Genomic DNA, 21,423 nt, shown 5'->3' with positions numbered 1-21,423 from the left:
TCATGTTTCTTCACGTACTACACGAATATCTAATAAAAAATGGGGGTTCCTATTTTTAAAAAAGACGCAGTCGATATCCATATGACCTATGACAGCGCCATCTAGCGGGCCAACCATACCGCCATCTGGTTTCCCCCATCGAGCTAGACAAGTTTCGTTCTTTGTAGTTTTTTCGTTTGACGCTTATTTCGTGAGATATTTGGCCCGGTTACGATCAATGAACCACCCTGTATTTTTCTACTTTCAGATCTGCTGTTATCAACTGACACCACTACCACAGCAACAAAGTGATCTGCATGATTAAGGCAGAACATTATGACTGTCTGCCTGACAGCCAGTATGCCCACCTTTGGCACGGATAGTAGCAGCGACACGTCGTGTCGAGGAAGCAGTGAGACCTCGGCAGATCCCTGGAGGGAGTTTGCACCACACCTGCACACATAAGTCACATACTTCCCGTAAATTGCGGGGAAAGGGGTGATGAACTCACAAATACCAGATATGTTAGATCGGGTTCAGATCTGCCGTGTTGGAGGGTCAGCCCATCAATTGGAACTCGCCACTATATTGCTCGAACCACTCCATCAAACTCTGGCTTTTTCACATGGCGGAATATCTTGTTGGAAAATACCATTCCTGTCGGGAAACATGACTGTCACAAGGCGATGTCATTGGTCTCCAACCAGTGTACGATACTCCTTGGCCGTCACAGTGCATTGCACGAGCTCCACTGGCCCAATGGATGCCCACGTGAATGTTTACCAGAGCATAATGGAGGTTGTAATGTTGTCGCATTAATTTGTTCTGAAAGCGGTGCTGATGTTCGAGACCATAAAAGTGGGTTAAAAGCTGTGAGCTGTCTGGGGAAGTTAACCTTGCATTACTGAGCAACTGTTTTACCAGGTATCCAGTCTAGCTTACCAAATTCCCAACCAGACTAACATTAATTATAATATTTTAATAGTCATACGACAACCGGTGATTATATATATATATATATATATATATATATATATATATATATATATATATATATATATATATAAGAGAATTTAAATAAAAAGAAATAAATCAGTTTATATTTGGAAATTTATTTTAACATTGATCATTGAAATTTCAGCATATTAAACTTGAGTCATAACTAAGCTGCTGCCTTATTTAGGACTGTGAAAATGTGAGTTTGTAATCTTACGGAACACATCAAATATGGAGCCAAGATTGGGAGACTGCATACAACACTGCATTCATAAAATAACACACGAAGAACGTTGAAACATATGCAAGAGGAAATTAACCACAACCAACTGATTCAATTTTCACCCGAAGAAGTTACGTTTGTAGCGCAATCCTGTCTGTCATGTAATTACCACACACTGGTATACTAAACGCATACTAACTCTCTGTGAAATCATCCCGAAAAGAAAAGCTGAGGGCTACTTTGATGCTTACACCACATGCTTCACGTGGTCAACTTGGTTTACACAAAGAGCGTAACTCCACAATAATTTTGATAATTAAAATAAATTACATCGAAACGCAATTTACAAAAGAAAAACCTCGAACTGGTTACTATCGTCTTACTATTAACCTGATGGATCAAACAATTGTATAAGCTCGTGGTACTGGTCTCACAAAGGACACCCCACGTGGGTTGAACATAAAGAAAAGTTGCTATATTGAAAAATATTGTCAAGACAAGACGTTATAATCTCACGCACATTCGCATTTAAGATTGATGATCTTAGTTAGAGTTACTGATCAACACGTGGTTCCACTTTACTCACAAAGTAGTGACAAAACAATTACTGGAAGATATTCTGAACTTCACACTCGAATTACACTGTGTTGCAATTTAAGATAACATTAGATATTTTAGAGCTAAACCTGAAATAAAGGTGATTAAATTTTCAGTTAGGCTGAACTTAAGAAATCCATTGTCCTGCTGACTTAGCAGACACGTGCTTAGCCGGAGATCTTACCACTTCAGACGCTCGCCGCGGACAGACTGACGTGGTCTCTACCGAGGGTTCTTCACAAATACAAGCGGAAGTGCCAGAGGGGCAGCTTCCTATACCAAAATGACAAGGGACGGACAGGACCATACTAAGAATAGAAACCTCTCTGCTTTTAGAAAGCGTAGCTACCTGTTCCGACGTTGGTCCTACTGTTCTCTAGCAGACAGGCTTGTCTGCTACCATCAATCATGCAACTAGAAACACATTTGCTAATTCATCCTCTCACACAGAATTGATGGGGGATGACAGTATCTTATCATATACGGTATATAAAAAAAAGCGGATGTAGGTTCCATATGGACTGTGTGACATTAATTACATATAAACTGTGTTTTAAAGTGTAGTAGTGTGACAGATCGTTCTTGTTTATGTGTAAAAGGAACACGTTCCACTGCTCAGTCTCCTCCCAGATAGTCCGAAATACCACAGTAAATTTAGAAGAGGAATTTATGCCGTAAATGACAACGTAGTTAAGAAATTAACATGAAAGGAATCCAACAGAGACTTTTCAAGGTAAATAAAACTTTTATCCATTCTGGATTTGGAACACTGGATCTGGAACACTGCGACTGTCTTGTTAAGGGTTTCAGGAATTACTGCAACCAATCACTGTTTTTTCTTCAATTTTTATTTATTCATGACCAGTTTCGAATCGCCTAGCGATTCATCATCAGATGATACAATTGAGTTTGGAGTATTGAGGGGGTCGTGCATCTGTGGCAAATACAGAGACGAGAAAGTGAGGACTGTTTGTGGGAAGAATATTAAGATTGTAAAATTAATTTGATGGTATTACTCACTGTTTTTATTCTTGTTGGAAGCACTGCTCTGGAACAAATAATGTATGTTTTCCAGTATCGTTGAGAGGTGGCATGAGCCCCCTCTCATATTTCTATCTTACGATTTTCCTCTCTAATTGCATGCGGTGGAAAGTTGCTATTCCTTCACACGCGGACTTCCCACGCAGCATCTCTCGTCACCCGGGTGGTCCGGTGACAGGCGGGCTTAGCTGATCTGGAAAGGGTTATGCCGACGGGTGTGAGGGAGTCGAGTGAATGCTTTCCAGACGCCGACATTGTCAAAAGACACGCCCGGAGGGGCCTGAAGTAGCGGCTGGGCTAGAGGTTCCGTTACTTCGCCGAAACTTAGCGAAAACACTTTCTGGCGGGCTACCAGCGAGGCGTGGGAATGACTTGTGTACCCAGGCAGTTGTGGCGGGAAAATTCCCGCGCTTTCTGCAAAATAGTAACTGTGATTGGCTTGCTCAGGGCATAGCTCCGTGACGTAGCAAAATCAGCGCAGAAATTGGCCCCAAGAATCTCCATTGGTGGAATGGTAGTGCTCCGGCAATAGAGTGGAATTTTCCGCCAGTTTTCGAGTTGCTGATTGGAACGTTTAACCACGGCCACTGTCATGGGGGCGGGAATGTTCTGTGTTCGGCCTGTACGGGTGCTCTGGGGAGTCGGCTCTCGCCTTTCGGTCGGAGTAATTACAAGACTGAGCTCTCGCTGCTCGGGTCAGCCTGCCTTCCGTTGGCTGTCTAATGTACTTTTATTTAATTGTAACTGTTTGACGAAGTTGCTGAAGTTTCGACTTCAACGTAACTTTCCGAGTACAGTTGGCAATTGAGCGTTCTGCGTACAAGCGGCCTATGTTGTCTGTCTTGGGCTTTGGCTAATGTTGACTGTATCGGAGGTATTGGGTAACTTCGCTTGTTAAAATCAATCACTGTACCGTCAGTGATTGTGTGGCGAGCTTTCTTAGTCTCCCTCAGAGGCGCATTTGTATTGATAGCAAGTCTTTAGTCTGGAACAACCAGGCCAGGATAATTTGTTTCGGGCTATACTCGAGACATTATCGTCACCACGACGGGACGTCAAGGCAACCAACCATCGCTTCCAGTACGCCAGATCGTGTCCTTGCAGCTAAGAAGACAGCTGGGTAATGTACGTCCGCAGCATAGGCAAAGCAGGCATTTTTGCTAGGCGATAATCAGAGCTCAGCAGAGTGCGCCTGTTCGTCTTTTCCAACTTTGTTCTATCTTGGGTGTTCATCGTCTGAGTTCTCACTAATGTAGCACCAATTAGTTGGGTTAGCTGTGTGTCTCTCTTAAGATTTGAGTGGGAAGGAATTGGCCCCACATACCACTTCGTCATAAACCTCACAATCTAGTTTAGGGACAACTTCACCTTCACAGCGTTTGTTTGAGTATCCAAGTTGAGCCAATTTGATGTATTGTAAATGTTTCATGTGTTTTTGTTTATTATTTTGTGTTTAGTCTTAATAAATCATATTGTTATTTTGGACAGAACTTTTATTCTGTTAATCGGTAGAGCAACCCTATCATTTCTCACTACGTTAATGAAACCTTCCTTTATTTAACTTATATATCAAATTAAATTATTGCAGGTGCCAAACTCTTTTCTACTCCACTTTCAGGGTTGATTTCAGCCAGTTCGCGTATATTTTTTAATCCATGTGCAACAGCAAAAGTCGGAGTTAGAATAGGGGGGGGGGGGGGGGGGGGGGGGCTTAGAGCATCATTTACATATGTAGATTCTAGAAGAATTTAGTGTTAAATACACTGCTAGCCCCGGCACCTCGCATCGTTAAATATCAAGCGAAATAGGCACTCTTCCACCGATGCCTGCCCCCACATACTTTACAGAATTTAAGCAAACCAAAGAGAGTGGCTGATGTTGTCTCCAAAGAGTTTTTTGGAGGCTGAGATTTTCTTTGCACCGTTTAAATAATTTAAGTAAATCCACTTTTGCAGCCCATCTAGCCCAAAATAGTCATTGAATCACAGATATAAAAACCAATCTCCACATTCTACACATTGTAGACAAGGGAATAAAAATGTACCTCTTGGAACAGCTAGAAATTTTCATGCATAACAATAAAACACCCCGCACGATCTTCAATGAAGAAATTGATTTAGGAAATAACCCTTTCTTCCAAAGTTTTAAAGAGTCCTTCAATTTGGAAAACTAACAAATACTGTACTCATCCACTCCCATACCCATTCTCCACCTCGTTCATACCACACCTAAACACAATCCTTTCTACCTCTCTTTTACACGCACACACACACACACACACACACACACACACACACACACACACACACACACACACACACACAATGTCCCTCTCTCTCCCTCCCTCCCTCCTTCCCTCCCTTCCCCTCTCAATTCCCTCCCCCTCCTTCCCTCCCCCCCTCGCCTCCCTATTAGTATACTACCCTCTTTATTCAGCAATGAGAAACACGCCAAACATAGCTTCACTACCAGAAATATTGTCTGTCCTTAACACTTCGTTGTAGCTTTTGTAAATAGGATAAGAGAGAGGAAAAAATTTGCAATGTAAAAACATAATACTAATTTTTATAAAGAAAGCAATGTAATAAATATGTAATTTATTATGAATGCCGCACAAAACGAAAAATGAGCAAAGAACATTTCTGCCTCCACAAAACTCTTTGGAGACAACAACAGCTACACTCTTTGGTTTGTTTATATTATTGTAAAGCATGTGGGAGTCGCCATCGGTGGGAAAGGGCCTGTTTCACTTTATACTTAACGAAACTGGAAAGCATAGATTATGTGTTCCAGAGCAGTGCTTGCAACAAGAATAAAAAGCGTGATTCCTGACCAGTGAGTAATACCATCAAATTAATCCTACAATCTTAATACTCTTCCAACATACAGTGCTCACTTTTTCGACTCTGTATTTGCCACAGATGCACGACCCGCACAATACTCCAAAGTAAATTGTATCATCTGATGTTGAATTGCAAGGCGATTCGAAACCGGTCATGAATACATAAAAACTGAAGAAAGAACGGCGATTGTTTGCAGTAATTCCTGAAACTTATGCAGTTGCCGCCAGCTTGTGTCCGTCCCGCAGTACAGACCTCAAGGAGCTGTTCCCCTGGAAGACGGCAGAATGACTCCCTTCCATCGGCATGATGAAGAAGGTATTGGGGTTCATCAAACAGAGCAATTCTCTGTCATTGCGCCAACGTCCAGTGCCGATGGTCTCGCCGGTCGCTGTGGCCGAGTGGTTCTAGGCGCTTCAGTCCGGAACCGCGCGACAGCTACGGTCGCAGGTTCGAATCCTGCCTCGGGCACGTCGCAGTATCAGTATAAAGATGGCCGCCCCACTTGCGACTTGCACCAGGGAAGAACAGCGTTCTGTTATTCAGTTTTTGCGTAGAAAAGGTGTGAAACCTATTGAAGTTTATCGACGAATGAAGGTTCAGTACGGTGATGCATGTTCGTCACAGCAGCAAGTCTACGAATGGAGTAGGAAGTTCGCAAATGGTGTGACTTCCTCGTCCAGGTCAGGCACAACAAGTTGTGACTCCACAGAACATCGCAGCAGTTGAAACCATTCTTCTTTTTGGTCATTAGTCTACTGACTGGTTTGATGCGGCCCGCCACGAATTCCTTTCCTGTGCTAACCTCTTCATCTCAGAGAAGCACTTGCAACCTACGTCCTCAATTATTTGCTTGACGTATTCCAATCTCTGTCTTCCTCTACAGTTTTTGCCCTATACGGCTCCCTCTAGTACCATGGAAGTCATTCCCTCATGTCTTAGCAGATGTCCTATCATCCTGTCCCTTCTCCTTATCAGTGTTTTCCACATATTCCTTTCCGATTCTGCGTAGAACCTCCTCATTCCTTACCTTATCAGTCCACCTAATTTTCAACATTCGTCTATAGCACCACGTCTCAAACGCTTCGATTCTCTTCTGTTCCGGTTTTCCCACAGTCCATGTTTCACTACCATACAATGCTGTACTCCAGACGTACATCCTCCATGAAGCCAGAGTGAAGGAAAACCGCCGAGTGATACTGAATGGCATTGCAGCATGGGTCAGCACATCACAATGCGGCCAGCCGGTCTGGCCAAGCGGTTCTGGGCGCTTTAGTCGGGAGCCGCGCTGCCGCTGCGGTCGCGGGTTCGAGTCCTGCCTCGGGCATGGATGTGTGTCGTGTCCTTGCGTTGGTTAGGTTTGGGTGGTTCTGGGTCTTGGGGACTGATGACCTGGGATGTTGGGTCCCATGGTGCTTAGAGCCATTTGAATTTTTAATTTTAAAGAAAAAAGAAAAAAAAAGCCGGCACGGTAGCTCAGCGTGTTCGGTCAGAGGGTTAGCTGCCCTCTGTAATAAAAAAACTGAGTTAATGGATCAACGACGAACTGAAACGGGTGTCTTGCGACGTCCGCACCGAGCAGAAGCAACGAACGAAAACGAAGAAAAGTGAGACTACACAAAAAAAAAAAAAAAAAAAAAAAAAAAAAAAAAAAAAAAAAAGGCCGTAGCGTGTAACTTAGGGCGGTGGTGTGCGTCTCGACACTTCCAATTTTTTTTTTTTTTTATCTTTTGCGTAGTCATTACGTTCTGATACTATATTATTAGTTTAATGAAAATATTTATTATAATATTTGAACTTTATTATTAGTTTAATGTAAGTATATAGTATAATATTTGATGTTATGTTAATGTAAGTCCACCTTTTTTTGAGGGGTGACTTTGTTCGATTGGCTTTATCTACCGGACAGCGTTCGCTCCTATTTCTTTTGCGCTTCGTAATTCACATGTTTCAAAGATTCTGCTACTGGGTAGGAACAGTGATCAAGTAAGACTGACCTTGGGGTTTTACTAAAATGTGGGAATAACGAAGTAATGTTTATCTTATGCGGAGAAGTATTCCAAATTTGTACCGCACTGTTTGTAATGGAACTTTTATAAGCCTGTGTCCTTACTGATTCGACATGGTACTTTCCTTTTCGTGGACGATGGAAGAAATGTGCGTTTTAATAGATTAGGTTATGTAGTGCAACGACGTATAGTTTTGTATAAATGATTTTCTTTTGACATATGACCATGTGCAGACTTCGTCACCTACGTCAGTTACAACACACTTCAAAATTATTTAAATTCTTTTTAAATTGTCTCTAAATGGTTCTTGAACGAAACTGTAAAACACCATCATTTGAGTCGTATGCGCAGAATTTCGTCACTCAGTCCTATTGGTTTGCGCAAACTTTTTCTCAATTTAGATGTCGTTTTGTTTCTTCTCAGAAGTTATATTAATGCGAGTTATCTGATTTAACAAATATTAGAACCACATTGAATAAACTTTCAAGACTCAAACTCGCGATGAATATTGTCAAAAATTAATAATCATGTCAAATTAATCAGTCATCCTTCTTCCTTAATATAATACTTCATAAATAAATTCTCGGAACACGTATTTAAACTTTTGTAGTATACACTACTTTATTATCTTCATACAGTTAGACGTGAACCTGAGCCTTGACAAGATAGGACTGAACATTTACAACATGATTAAACTTTCTATGAAGTCAGTGTTGTAGAAACATCACAAATTCTTATTTTTTCAGTTTTTAGAAGCACGACGCAACAACTCGGTTTCAGGATCTTCTGTTCCTCTTTGGCTGTCGACCCGCGACGTATAGTGGCCAGCAATTTCCTCTCTGGTCCCGGCAGTGAAGAGGCTGTCTCCCTTCGTTACGCCGCCCTCTCCGTACATGAAACATAAGAAATAAATACACAACTTTAGATAATTCAGAACAATTACAAATATTACAAAAGTACATAAACAAAACACTAAATTAAACTTATATTCACCTGCAATCTGGGCTGACACTGGTGGATGGGTGACGCTTCAATTTCCCGTCCCACTACATACCCCATCCACAAGCTCAGTTTGTCAGGTTTTAACCGAAAATAAAACTACTTCTATATACAATATTTAACTGTTAATATTATACATTTTTCTCACATTTTCCGTAATCTAAAGTCCTTGCTCTTAGATATATTCAATCCTTTTATGACAATATTGTTGTGACTGTTTGTCATTTACTTTTAATTGTGCTATTATGGTAATTCATAACCGAATATATGCAGATTACTCCGTTTCATTTAATAGTTGCTAGTAAATAATAATTTAGTCCGTTCTTTAACGTTGTTACATTAGGACAGAGCGTTCAAATTGTGATAGGTTAGTTTCAGTTTTATTCATTTACTAGAGTTATTCTTTCCAAAATATATATTACTAATAAGTTTCTCACAATAACTAATGGTACTATTTACTTTACGTCGTTCTTTTCCCTAATGCTTTATTTATGCCTGAGGTCAAGAAGAAATCAAGCAAAACTTTCTTTAGAATCTCGGCACGGCTTTCTTTACCTTCGGACACTTTGTTGGGTAATGGCAATTTATTTAGGAGAAACAAGCCAGAGAGCCCCGCTTGGTGTGTTCTATATTAACACTATTACAAATCTCTATTAAAGGCACTCTGCTATGTTCTCGTGAGCCATATAGCTCTGGACGCCCATGGTCCCTAAAATTATTAACCATCCCCTTTGGTTCCTACTATCCGAGTAAATATAAAATATGCAAAATTCCTTCTGACCTAATAACAAAACTTTCTTCCATATAAATCCCCTTTTAGTTATCTTTCCCTTTTTGAAGTACCGTTAGATTATTGTAGAACACTTGTTTAAACTTCCTGTCATTTCTTTAAAAATAACACGTAACTATCACGAAAAACTTCACATGAATAAACTATGAACGCTCGTCCATATGTAACATATACTAAATATTAACTTATTTAGGAATGAAGGGTTTAATTTGATCGACACTATATAATCCTTTAATTGCATCTGATGAAAGTTCCATAAGAAGTAACGCTTTGGGATGTACAATCTTATGTACAACATGTGGACCTTCAAAGATAAAGAAGAATTTTCTACATTGCTTATTGATCTTCGAACTTTTAGGATGAGATCGTACTAATACAAGATCTCCTACCTGAAATGATGGTTCTATAGCATGTTGATTATAACTTTTAATTCTCCGTTCAGCATTTTTAACAATCTGTTCGCGAATTTTTTCGTTTGGAACGCATTGTTGGATCTCATTTACTCGTGGCCAAGGTAGAGCAGCTAGTAAAGGCTCACCTATAATTCGTTTGCCTAAAATTTCTATAGGTGATAATCCCGTCGTTAGATGAGGCAATTCATTTAATATCTTTTTGAATTCAGGCATTAGTTTGGCCCACCGAGTATGTTTATATGCACAATAAGTTCTACATAATCGTCCTAATTCTTTCATTACTGTTTGAGGGTGATATTTCGAAATTAAGATATATTTGATTCCATACTGTTTTATCATATCTTGAAACTTTTTACTAATAAAGGCACTACCTTTGTCAGACATAAGTCGTTTAGGAATGCCCCAGTTAACAAAGTAATTTCGAGTAAGACAGCGTATAACGCTTGCTGTATTCGCTCGTTTCAAAGTATATAGCTTCACATGTTTGGACCAACATTCCATTACAACAAACACATAAGTAAATCCTCCTGAACTACGAGGCAGAGGGCCGAAAAAATATAAGGACAGTAGATCCCACAGACCTCGAGGAATTACAGCATATAGTTTATAACGCTTGGATTTGTTATTAACTTTAACATTTTGACAGGTTTCACAAGTCCTAATAATACTTCTCACAATACGGGACATATTTTTGAAATTATAATACTTCATTAGATGTTTAATACAATTATGAATTCCAAAATGCCCGTAAACTTCATGAATATAAGTAATTAATTCGTACACAACAGTTTTCGGAATGCAGATTTTCCATCTCTGGTGTTCCCTCTGTGCTTTCCAATAAAACAAGTCGTTGAAATATAACCACACACCCCAGGTCTTAACTGTTTCGTCCCCATTATTAAGGTTTTGTATAAGTTCCCTATATTGATCGTCATTTCTTTGATTGCATCTAATAGCAGTTACTATCCGTTTAACCTTACGTTCGTTCTCCTGAGTTAAAAGGAAATAAACATGGTAATTTGTTCCTGGTTCTTCTGTAATGTTAATATTCTCCATTCCTACTGGAAGTCTCGACAAAGCATCCGAAACTACATTTTGAGATCCTTTTATATACCTAATTTCGTACTGAAATTCTTGCAAGCATAATACCCAACGTAATAATCTACGGTGAAGTAACCGACAATTGTTCAAAAAGGTTAAAGCCTGATGATCAGTATATACAATTGTTTTTTTTTCCAGTTAATAATCCTCTAAATCTTTGAAAACCCCATACCACTGCGAGAGCTTCCTTCTCGGTTACAAAATAATTTCTTTCGTGTTTATTTAAAGTTCTACTAACGAATCCAATAGGCTGATATAATCCTTTTTCATTGGTCAGATCACCTTGGAATATTACGCAAGACACACCATAATCAGAGGCATCCGTACACATACAAAAGTCCTGATTGAAATCTGGATGGTATAACATTTTGGCTTCTGTTAACGCTCCTTTTATCTTATTAAAAACTTCCTCTTCCACTTTTCCCCAGAGCCATACTGATTTCTCTTTTAATAAATCCAGTAATTTAGGATTAACAATATCCTGCCCTGGAAGAAATCTTCTCAGAAATCCTACCATTCCTAAGAATGATTTCAGTTGTTTCCGATTTCTAGGACTCGGGCATCGAGCAACAGCTTCAATACGTGCTGGGTCTGGCCTAATACCTTTACTGTCCACTATATGCCCCAAAAATCTCACTTCCACCTTTCCGAAGTAAGACTTAGATAATTTTAAAGTAATTCCTCTGTCAATTAAACGGTCAAACAATTCCCGTAATATCGTTACGTGTTCTTCCCACGTTTTAGTGGCTACCAAAATATCATCCACATATAAAATAATCTTTTGTAATAATTGCTGACCCAAAGCAGAATCTAATGCCCTAATGATAGTTGACACTGATATATTAAGTCCAAAAGGTAAAACTTGGAACTGATATGATCTGCCTTCAAAAAGAAAAGCTGTATATTGCCGTGAATCCGGGTGTAATATTACTTGATGGTAGCCAGCAGTTAAATCCATTGTACTCATATAACGAGAATCAGCAATCTTAAGAAGTACGTCCTCCATAGGAATAGGTCTGTCTCTTTCCATCTCTATAATTTTGTTTAATTCACGAGCATCCAGAACCAGTCGTACCCCACCAGTAGCTTTCTTAACTACCCACAATGGACTGTTAAAAGCACTACAGGATCGTTCGATAATATTTTGTTCTAGTATCTTACTTATTTCTCTACTAGCCGGTTCTTTGAATTGTACTGGAATAGGATAAGGTTTCTTAAAGAATGGTTTTTGATCTTTAATCTTAAGTTTACAAACGTAATCTTTGATTCTCCCCGGTTCATCTGAGAAGACGGCTCTAAATTCTAACAATAAAGATTCCAACTCTTCCTTTTCTTGTTCGGATAGACAATTCGTAGTATAACATTTTTCTTTCACTTCGGTTTCGATACTATTACTAGCCTCACATTGGTATACTTCGTATTCCAGATCACTATAATCTATTAATAGGTTCATGGTCTGTGTGTACTTAATCTGTAAGGATTCGTAGCAATTTTCAGGTACTTAATTATTAGAAAACCTCACTTTAAAAGCACATGCCTCCTTATGGATGGTTAAGGAACAGTCTTTAAAATCTAATATAGCTTTATATTTACACAGCCAATCTATACCTAAAATTATGGCCACATTTAAGTTGGCTACGACAAGTATAGAGTGAGCAATCAATTGATTAGAAATTTCAAAAGTTAAATAAACTTCCTCAGTAATATTTTGACTTCTTTTACCAGTAACTCCTATAATTTTCACCCCAGTTACAGGTAAGGTTGGGAAATTCCAATACTTTCTTTTAAGTTGAAATAATTCTTTAGATAAAATACTTACTTCGCTACCCGAATCGATTATAATATTTACTTCGGTATCTTTAATATAACCTTTAATAACGGGTTTATAAGTTATATTCTCCCTTATCTGATTGTCTTCTTGAAGTAAATCTTGTTGCCAATCACCTTCCTTTTGGCAGCTTAATGATAAATTGCAAATTGGGTCTTGTATAATCTTGACTAACAGTTCCCTTTAGTCGACCCGTACTAAAGGACTTTACTAGTTTTCCGAACTTTCTATGATAACGTCACCTACAACTTGACCTTCATTAATTACATGAGGATGATTTATCTCATTATCGTTATTGTGTAATTTCCGCATTTTAGAGTTATTACCACGATTTTGTTGGCTCTCTTTATCTTTAGATTGACGTTTTATATAACAAAACCGGCTACGATTGTTGTTGTTAAATTTTCGTGGTTCTGAATTATTATTATTTCGAGGATTGTCATTTCCACCAAATCTAAATTTCTCGTCTTCCCGTTCTCTATTAAGTATATCTAACTGTTCTAAATATCCTAATAATTCGCAAGGCTGTGACCATTCCCTTTCTATCATTCTTTCCTTTACATAATACGGTAACCCTCTAATTAGGACTCGTACTGGATGACTTCCAATAATTGGTTCTTCAATTAATTTAGCACGGTTTAAATGCCATTTGAAATAATTCCTATAACCTCTCCACCGTTTAGAGTAAGGGGGAGGGTCTAACAACTCTAAAGTTAAGTGTTCTTGTTTTCCTCTTGACGAATAATTTTGTTTAAACTGCTTAACAAAATCATCCCAGTCCCTAAATTCAGTTCTATGCAGTACTGCCCATTCCGCAGCTTCTGCTTCTAAATGTCCTATTACAAATTGAATCCGTTTTTCATTACTCCATTTAGGAGATAATGAAGTTTCAAAAGCTTTTATAAAGATTATAGGGTGAAGTTCACCTCCTGGTTTGAATACAGGAAATCGACTTGCTACATTTGAATTTGTCGTTATATCATCCCAACATTCTGCGAGTGACATAGTTGGATTTTGTTTAGATTGCAGGGACGGAGTTGCGTCGGATTTGCTTGCCGCGATTTCTTTATTTGTGTTGTTGTCGTCCGAGCTAGCAAACACGATGCGACTGTCGTCTCTGATTAAGTTATTGCTTCTACTACTTGAAATGTTTTCATTATTATCTAATTCCGATAACCGTTTAGTAATTTCCTGTATTCGCATTTCTGTATTGGATACGCGGTTAGCTAATATCGATTCTTCACTGTGTTCACGATGTGAACGCTCTGTACCTTCGTCAATGTTATTATCTTTGGAAGTCTCAAGGTTACTGCATATTTCGGTAATTAAAAATTTCATGTTTTCTATTTCAGTATGATCTTTTTCTACTCGATGAGTTAATGTCTCTAATTCTACATTATCTATTGAAGAAATCTCTACAGGTTTAGTAGAAACCTCTTTAATAGATTCTAATAATTCTCTGCGAACAGTTTCTGTTCGCATGTAAAATTCATCTCGTAACTTATCGTTATTTTTCTCTATTTCATTTACAACTAAGACATTGACATTGTCTAGTCTCTTGGTTAAGTCAGTAATATCATTTCGCATGCGAGCTTTTTCCTCACGCGATTCCTGGATATGTTCTTCTAACCTTTTACAATTATCAGCAATCTTATTACTAAGTCCTACTAGTTTTTCCTGCGTTTCAACTTTAGAAGCCTCTATTTTATCACTTAATTCTCGACTGGTTTCATTAAGATGTTCCTGTAACCTGTCTGTAGATTTTGTTAGCTCCTCTTTTAATCTAGCAGTAGATTCCTCGTTAGACTGTTTTAATTCCTGTTTTAATCTAGCAGTAGATTCTTCGTTAGATTGTTTTAATTCCTCTTTTAATCTAGCAGTAGATTCTTCGTTAGATTGTTTTAATTTAGCGATCGTCCTAAAAAGGGATCTCATGCTCCTATCGGACATAGATCGCTCTTCGTCTGACATTTCACTTCCAGACATTATTGTAAGATATTAACTAGTTACACACGCAGACTTGTAATCAACAATCCTATTAAAAGCACACTCTCTATGTACAACACTCCACTTCCAACTTGAAACAGACTCACCGGACACTAATATTCTAGTTTGTAGATCTCGATGATCAGTGTGCTGCTATGGGCTGCAGAAGCAACAGCCGTCGATGCAGCCGCTGAGATGCTGCGACCCCGCTTCCGCAACCGGCAGGACGCTGAGTCGAACACCGGGGGCGTCACTGGCTGCAACCACGCCCGGCCGCACCGTAGACAGGCGAAGCCCTCACCAACACCTCTAATACCAGCCGGAGGACCGCCCCCCAGCTGACGTACTGGGCCTGTTAGTTTAGGGAGAAAAAGATTGTCGGGGTTTGCAGCGTTCAGCTGACCTTGGGGTTTTACTAAAATGTGGGAATAACGAAGTAATGTTTATCTTATGCGGAGAAGTATTCTAAATTTGTACCGCACTGTTTGTAATGGAACTTTTATAAGCCTGTGTCCTTACTGATTCGACATGGTACTTTCCTTTTCGTGGACGATGGAAGAAATGTGCGTTTTAATAGATTAGGTTATGTAGTGCAACGACGTATATTTTTGTATAAATGATTTTCTTCTGACATATGACCATGTGCAGACTTCATCACCTACGTCAGTTACAACACACTTCAAAATTATTTAAATTCTTTTTAAATTGTCTCTAAATGGTTCTTGAACGAAACTGTAAAACATCATCATTTGAGTCGTATGCGCAGAATTTCGTCACTCAGTCCTATTGGTTTGCGCAAACTTTTTCTCAATTTAGATGTCGTTTTGTTTCTTCTCAGAAGTTATATTAATGCGAGTTATCTGATTTAACAAATATTAGAACCACATTGAATAAACTTTCAAGACTCAAACTCGCGATGAATATTGTCAAAAATTAATAATCATGTCAAATTAATCAGTCATCCTTCTTCCTTAATATAATCTTCATAAATAAATTCTCGGAACACGTATTTAAACTTTTGTAGTATACACTACTTTATTATCTTCATACAGTTAGACGTGAACCTGAGCCTTGACAAGATAGGACTGAACATTTACAACATGATTAAACTTTCTATGACGTCATTGTTGTAGAAACATCACAAATTCTTATTTTTTCCGTTTTCAGAAGCACGACGCAACAACTCGGTTTCAGGATCTTCTGTTGCTCTTTGGCTGTCGACCAGCGACGTATAGTGGCCAGCACTTTCCTCTCTGGTCCCGGCAGTGAAGAGGCTGTCTCCGTTCATTGCGCCGCCCTCTCCGTACATGAAACACAAGAAATAAATACATAAATTTAGATAATTCACAACAATTACAAAAATTACGTAAGTACATAAACAAAACACTAAATTAAACTTATATTCACCTGGAAACTGGGCTGACACTGGTGGATGGGTGACGCTTCAATTTCGCGTCCCACTACAGTTAGTAATTGTTCCATAGATCGTAAATACGACACTTCGTAATGATGAGGAACGTGTCAGGTTAATAAAAGGTGTACATCCAACATATTACATTACACAAAATATTATAAGACACTTATTTTTTTTTTTTTTTTTTTTTTTGGTGGGGGTTGGGGAAATTACCCACTAACTATATCCAAAAATTCATCTAATGTGCAGAAGGAGGTGCCATTAAGAAATTCTTTTAATTTCCTTTTAAATGCTATATGGGTATCTGTCAGACTTCGGATGCTATCAGGTAAGTGAGGAAAGAGTTTTCTGGCAGCATAATTTACCCCTCGTGAGCCAAGGATTTAATCTTGAATAGTGAAGATCATCCTTTCTCCTAGTGTTGTACACTGCTGTTACTATTGAATTCGTTCGGATTGTTAATAACAAATTTCGTAACTGAATATATATATATATATATATATATATATATATATATATATATATATATATATATATATATATATATATTGTGAGGCTACAGTGAAGATCTCTAGGTCTTTAAATGTCCGCAGGATGATCTTGGATGAGCTCCAGAAATTATTCTGATTACACGCCTTTGTGCAATGAACACTCTTTTACTCAATGATGAGTTACCCCAGAATTTGATGCCATACGAAAGCAGAAAATGAAAATAGGCGTGGCAAGCTAATTTACTGAGATATATATCGCCAAAATTTGCAATGACCCTAATAGCATAAGTAGCTGAACTCAAACGTTTCAGCAGGTCTTCAGTGTATTTTTTTCCATTCTAACCCCTCTTCAATGCATACACCTAGAAATTTTAAATATTCTACCTTAGCTACCAATTTCTGATCGAAGTCTATATTTATTAATTTTGTCAAACTTTAATGAGAGGCCATTTTCAGAGAATCACTTAATGATTTTCTGAAAAACATCATTAACAATTTCACCAGGTAATTCCTGTCTGTTGGGTATGATAGCTATACTTGCATCATCGGCGAAAAGTACCAACTTTCCATCTTCATGAATATAGAATGGCAAGTCATTGATATATATTAAGAACAGGAGAGGACCCTAGATCGAATCTTGCAGCACCCCATTCTTGATCGTTCCCCAGTTTGAGAAGTCACCAGTTTTTTGCATATTATGTGAACTGCTTATTTCAACTTTTTGCACTCTTCTAGTTAGGTATGTGTTGTGTACATAGTTCCACGTAGTCAGCGCGTACACAACTTTCCCACTAGAGCGCGCCCCGCTAAGCACAACAGCGCAGGCACAGCGCTCGTCTGTCTCCGCACTACGAGATGGCGCTGCCTTAGAGACGGACCAAATTCTGCTTCCGCCGATCCCCATATTAATATGTCTCGCAGCCAATGAGACTGCTGCTAACATAGAACCTTTTCTCCTCGCAGATCACACTCATGCAGTGATTCCTGAATGTTCGAGGTATTTTAACGAGTGTACAGACCTCCGATTAGTCAGTCTGCATTAGTCTGCATTAGTCTGCATTAGTCTGTAGTCAAGTTTCAGTCTGCGCCTAATAAGATTACCATATTCCTGTACATAGCCATGAAGATATATGACTAGACACTTTGTCAAGTATCAGAGATATGTGAGAATAAGATTAACGTACCAAGACCAAAGGAACTTGAGATTGTCAATTGTAAACAGCATCCAGAATCAAGTTACGTAATGTCTACGATTTTTATTATTTTAATAAATATGTGTGAAAATTAATCGAGTTCTGTTTGAAGTTGGTCACCGTCAATCTGCTACTCTAAGCGTGCAAGTGGCATTTGTATCGCCTCACCTAATGGCAGAAGATAAACACCCCACGATAAGACCGCGAGACATGTTGCTGACACTCGCCCACTTCGTTAGAGCGACAAGTCAAATAATCTGATGGTGTGTGTACCGAAGGTCTTACAGCACACACATCACAGTATGATTTAAACAATTTGAGCGCTGTCCCATTCAAACCACAGTACTTGAGCTTATCTAGAAGTATTACATGATTTACACAATTAAAAGGCTTTGAGAGATCAGAAAAAATCCCAGTGGGTGACTTCCGGTTACTCAGAGCATTTAATATTTCATTGGTGAAAGTATATACAGGATCTTCCGTTGAGAAACCTTTCTGGAAACCAAACTGACATCTTGTTAAAACTTTATTTTTACAAAGGTATGAAGCTACTCTACAATACATAACTTTTTCAAGAATTTTAGATAAGGCAGTCAGAAGAGAGAGTGAACGGTAGTTGTTGACATCAGATGTATCCCCTTTTTTATGCAGTGGTTTAACAATGGCATACTTCAGTCTATCCGGGAAAATACCATGCTTCAGAGAGCTGTTACATATGTGGCTATAGAACTAACATGGGAATTTTACGCGCGCCCGTTTAGTAAACAGTGTGATTTACGAACTAGAAACATTCAGCAACTGCCGCTGAAGTGCGTTGTGATCGCACATACCACGTTGGGGCCCACGTACCCTATGCACAAGTCACATCATTTCCGAGCGTTCATCAGCACGTTGAAATTAACACGCTCAATATTGGCGTTCCAGAGCCCGGCCCGTGTGCCAACGGCAAGAGTGGACACAGGCTTGCGGTGGTGCAGTCTACGTGTGGGCCCACACACACACTCACACACACATGCACAGTAGGCGTTTCCCGGAGCGGGCGAGTGTCTCGCTGCGCCATTGAGCGCGCCGGCCTGCGACCGCAAATCTCGTTAGGCCACACAAGAGGGAGGCGAATTCTATTAGGGCCGCCACAACACGGCGCGCAGGGCAGAGGGCCGCCGCCGCAGCCACAAAGGGCCGACACGACAGTCCAAATATTTTCCCCCCTCTGCGGCCGCCCCGACAACCCACGGCGCGCCCTACCTGTCCGCCCTACGCCTGGGACGCGGCTCCGCCGACCGCTCCGCACACCCTGTGTAACACTGCGGCTCCGAGGCGACTCGGTGCCGAACGTAGGCAGCGGAAAAATGCTCCAATAGGGGCACGAAGGAAGCAAACGTGTTCCCGTTTCTTACGAGGTGCATTCAAGTTCTAAGGCCTCCGATTTTTTTTAATTAAACACTCACCCGAAGTCGATGAAACTGGCGTTACTTCTCGACGTAATCGTCCTGCAGACGTACACATTTTTCACACCGCTGACGCCATGATTCCATGGCAGCGGCGAAGGCTTCTTTAGGAGTCTGTTTTGACCACTGGAAAATCGCTGAGGCAATAGCAGCACGGCTGGTGAATGTGCGGCCACGGAGAGTGTCTTTCATTGTTGGAAAAAGCCAAAAGTCACTAGGAGCCAGGTCAGGTGAGTAGGGAGCATGAGGAATCACTTGAAAGTTGTTATCACGAAGAAACTGTTGCGTAACGTTAGCTCGACGTGCGGGTGCGTTGTCTCGGTGAAACAGCACACGCGCAGCCCTTCCCGGACGTTTTTGTTGCAGTACAGGAAGGAATGTGTTCTTCAAAACATTTTCGTAGGATGCACCTGTGACCGTAGTGCCCTTTGGAACGCAATGGGTAAGGATTACGCCCTCGCTGTCCCAGAACATGGACACCATCATTTTTTCAGCACTGGCGGTTACCCAAAATTTTTTTTGGTGGCGGTGAATCTGTGTGCTTCCATTGAGCTGACTGGCGCTTTGTTTCTGGATTGAAAAATGCTATCCACGTCTCATCCATTGTCACAACCGACGAAAAGAAAGTTCCATTCGTGCTGTCGTTCCGCGTCAACATTGCTCGGCAACGTGCCACATGGGCAGCCGTATGGTTGTCCGTCAGCATTCGTGGCATCCACCTGGATGACACTTTTCGCATTTTCAGGTCGTCATGCAGGATTGTGTGCACAGAACCCACAGAAATGCCAACTCTGGAGGCGATCTGTTCAACAGTCATTTGGCGATCCCCCAAAACAATTCTCTCCACTTTCTCGGTCATATCATCAGACCGGCTTGTACGAGGCTGAGGTTGGTTCGGTTTGTTGTTACATGATGTTCTGCCTTCATTATACTGTCTCACCCATGAACGCACTTTCGACACATCCACAACTCCATCACCACATGTCTCCTTCAACTGTCGATGAATTTCAATTGGTTTCTCACCATGCAAATTCAGAAAACGAATGATTGCACGCTGTTCGAGTAAGGAAAACGTCGCCATTTTAAGTATTTAAAACAGTTCTCATTCTCGCCACTGGCGGTAAAATTCCATCTGCCGTATGGTGCTGCCTTTTCTGGGATGTATTGACAATGAACGCGGCCTCATTTTAAAACAATGGGCATGTTTCTATCTCTTTCCAGTCTGGAGAAAAAAAATCGGAGGCCTTAGAACTTGAATGGTCCTTGTAAAAGGCTCTGACTGAAAAGTGGGTTTGGTTGATTGGTTGATTTGGGCGACGGGACCAATCGACGAGGTCTTTGGTCCCGTGGGGTTAGTGCAGGATGGGGAAGGAAGTCGGCCGTGCCCTTCCAAAGGAACCATCCCAAAGACTGGAAAGTTGCACAGTTCACACCAATATTCAGGAAAGGTTGTAGGAGTAATCCACTAAATTACAGGCCCATATCGTAAACTTCGATATGTAGCAGGATTTTAGAACATATATTGTGTTCGAACACTATGAATTACCTCGAAGGAAACGGTCTATTGACACACAGTCAAATGGCTCTGAGCACTACGGGACATCTGAGGTCATCAGTCCCCTAGAACTTACAAGGGAACCTCCCCATCGCACCCCCTTCAGATTTAGCTATAAGTTGGCACAGCGGATAAGCCTTGAAAAACTGAACACAAATCAATCGAGAAACAGGAAGAAGTTGTGTGGAACTATGAAAAAAATAAGCAAAATATACAAACTGAGTAGTCCATGAGTAAGATAGGCAACATCAAGGATAGAGTGAGCTCTGGATTGCCGTGGTCCCGTGGTTAGCGTGAGAAGCGGCGGAGCGAGAGGTTCTTGGTTCAAATCTAAGTTTAGTATTTTATTTTGAGATAATTATCAAGGTTCAGTCACTCACACATAATCAACTTCGCTCTCCAAAATTCCAGGACATATTCAGATTTGCTTGGACATATGCAGGATTTGACGGTCCACACACGGAAAAATTTGAAAACGTTTAAAACATGTTTTGACAGAGCACAGGGAAAACTGTGCGAC

Source organism: Schistocerca serialis, chromosome 12 (assembly GCF_023864345.2).
Source record: "Schistocerca serialis cubense isolate TAMUIC-IGC-003099 chromosome 12, iqSchSeri2.2, whole genome shotgun sequence".
Classification (NCBI taxonomy): Eukaryota; Metazoa; Arthropoda; class Insecta; order Orthoptera; family Acrididae; genus Schistocerca; species Schistocerca serialis.
The sequence above is the reverse complement of the archived record's forward strand: the minus strand, read 5'-3'. Positions refer to the sequence as shown.